This window comes from Chenopodium album, chromosome 21 (assembly GCF_948465745.1).
Source record: "Chenopodium album chromosome 21, dcCheAlbu1.1, whole genome shotgun sequence".
In the NCBI taxonomy this organism is placed as follows: Eukaryota; Viridiplantae; Streptophyta; class Magnoliopsida; order Caryophyllales; family Amaranthaceae; genus Chenopodium; species Chenopodium album.
This window is the reverse complement of record NC_137854.1, coordinates 19,402,744-19,404,985: the sequence shown is the minus strand read 5'-3', so window position 1 is coordinate 19,404,985 and position 2,242 is coordinate 19,402,744. Positions and strand designations below refer to the sequence as shown.

Sequence of the window (2,242 nt, the reverse complement as noted above, 5' to 3'; positions counted from 1 at the left end):
TTCACCACTACCCTAGCAATCAAACTACTCACAATCCATGAAAAACATCAAGATCAAAGCTAAACTAATCATCAAACCCATATTCATCAATTGAAATCAACAAATTCAAACCAAATCAATCAAACTATTAATAAAACCAAATCAAACAACAATACTAATGAAATCAAACATGAAATTGCATTAAAGAGTAAAGAATCCTTACAAACTTGATAGAAATCAAATCAAATGTAGCAATCTTCAATCATCAATCATCAAACCCACATTTTCTTTCTCTAGAAAGCTAAGAACAAGTGTTTTTCTCTCTCTAAGATCTTATCTAATCTAATTCTAGCTAATGAAGATCTAACATGGACATGCAAACGACTTTGAAATTCGGCCGGCAATGATCACTTTAATTGAGAGGAGACAATATAGTGGGGCTAAGGATGAGAGCCCATTGAACCATCTTAAGGAGTTTGAAAAATATTGCAACACAATCAAATTCAATGGAGTTTCTCAAGAGTTTATCCGCCTCAAGTTGTTCCCCTTCTCTCTCATAGGAAGATCTTTGGAATGGCTAGACAAAGAGGTGAAGCCCAATTCTTTGAAAACATGGGATGATGTCACAAAAGCTTTCTTGTTCCGTTTCTATCCTCAAAAGAAGACGGCGGAAGCAAGAGCTTTAATTCAAGGGTTCAAGCAAAAGCCAAATGAAAGTCTCTATGAAGCATGGGAAAGATTTAAGGATTATCAAAGAGAGTGTCGACACCGTGGGATTCCTACCTATCAAATCATACATATCTTCTATGGTGGGTTGAGTTCTCATGGGAGAGCAAGTTTGGATGCCGGAGTCGGAGGCCCAATCATGAACAAAACGGAAGAAGAAGTGGTTCGTCATTACATGAATTGGCAAGAAGTGGAGAGAGAGCCAACAAGCAAAGGTTGCTCAATCGAACAACTTAGTGCCATCAATGATTTGACTACTTTGATTGCAGATTTAGGGAAAGAAGTTGTGTCACTCAAAGCGAAGCTTGAGAAACCACCTTCCCAAGCTCCAATTCTTCCCTCCCAAATTAAGGGGAGAGGTACATTTTCTCACCCTAACTCTAATCTTTCTTCTTGTTGCATGATTAGAGAATGTTGACCTTGTGAATTATGTGGAATGAATGATCATGATGCTTCAATGTGCCCCAATGTTCCTTGTGATGAATGTGATGGAATTGAGATAGAACATGTGAATTATATTAATGATCATGCATGTGAACCTAGAATTGATGTTCAAAGAAATGTTGGAAATAGGAATTATCATAATCATGTGAATCATGATAATTATAACCAAAATGGAGGTTGTAGAAATCATGGATTCCAAGGGGTTCATGGTAACTATAACAACCATGGTTGTAATGGTCATGGTCATGGCCAAAGACATGGGGATCATAATCAAGGTTATGATAACTATGGTCAACAAAGGAGCCAAAAGCAAACTAGGGGTAATTGGAATAATCAAACTAGGGGATATTTTCAAGCAAATTTTCAAAGAGGTTCCCCAATTGATTTAGTCCCAAATGCTCAAAGTTTAAGTGATGATTTCTATGATCAATCATTTTCTTCTAGGGAATTTTTGGAAGGAGTTATTGAGAAACAAACCAAGACGTTAGAAACTTATATGGCTTTGAATGATGAGAAGTTCAATCACATGTTGGCTTATAACAAAGATTTAGGTGATAAACTTTCTCAATTGACTAGTGTGTTTAAGGAATATGCAAACTCTTCTTCTTCGACTCCACCTAGCCTAGATTCTAAGAACCCTATGGATGCTATTGTTACTAGAAGTGGTAGGGTCCTTGAGGGAGGTGTGCCTAAGAAGAGTGTTGCAAGAGAAAGCACTAGTAAGAACCCCATTGATTTTGAAGGAGATGAGTGTCCTTTGAGTGAAAATGTTGATGAGGGACAAGTAGAGAAGGTGATAGAGAAAGAGAAAGAGAAAGAGGTTTGCAAACCAAAGCTTCCCTATCCCCAAAGGTATAATAGATATAAGTTGGATGAGCAATTTGGGAAATTTGTAGAGATGCTTAAGCAACTTCATCTAACTCTTCCTTTCACCGATGTTGTTGAACAAATGCCTAACTATGCTAAGTTCCTCAAGGAGATTTTGAGTGGAAAAAGGACATGTGACATGATGGAAACAATTAGCCTTCCCGAACATTGTAGTGCAATTATCATGAATAAGATGCCTCCTAAGTTGAAGGATCCCGGAAACTTT

At 37.3% G+C, this 2,242-nt stretch overlaps 1 non-coding gene across 1 annotated transcript; it reads right to left on the bottom strand.

Annotated features, from left to right (window-relative positions):
• Positions 1-650: 650 nt before the first annotated feature.
• On the bottom strand, positions 651-756 carry LOC145603273 (small nucleolar RNA R71). The gene has a single exon (XR_014104791.1). It is a non-coding gene; the product is annotated as a small nucleolar RNA R71 (small nucleolar RNA).
• Between the last annotated feature and the right edge of the window lie 1,486 nt (positions 757-2,242).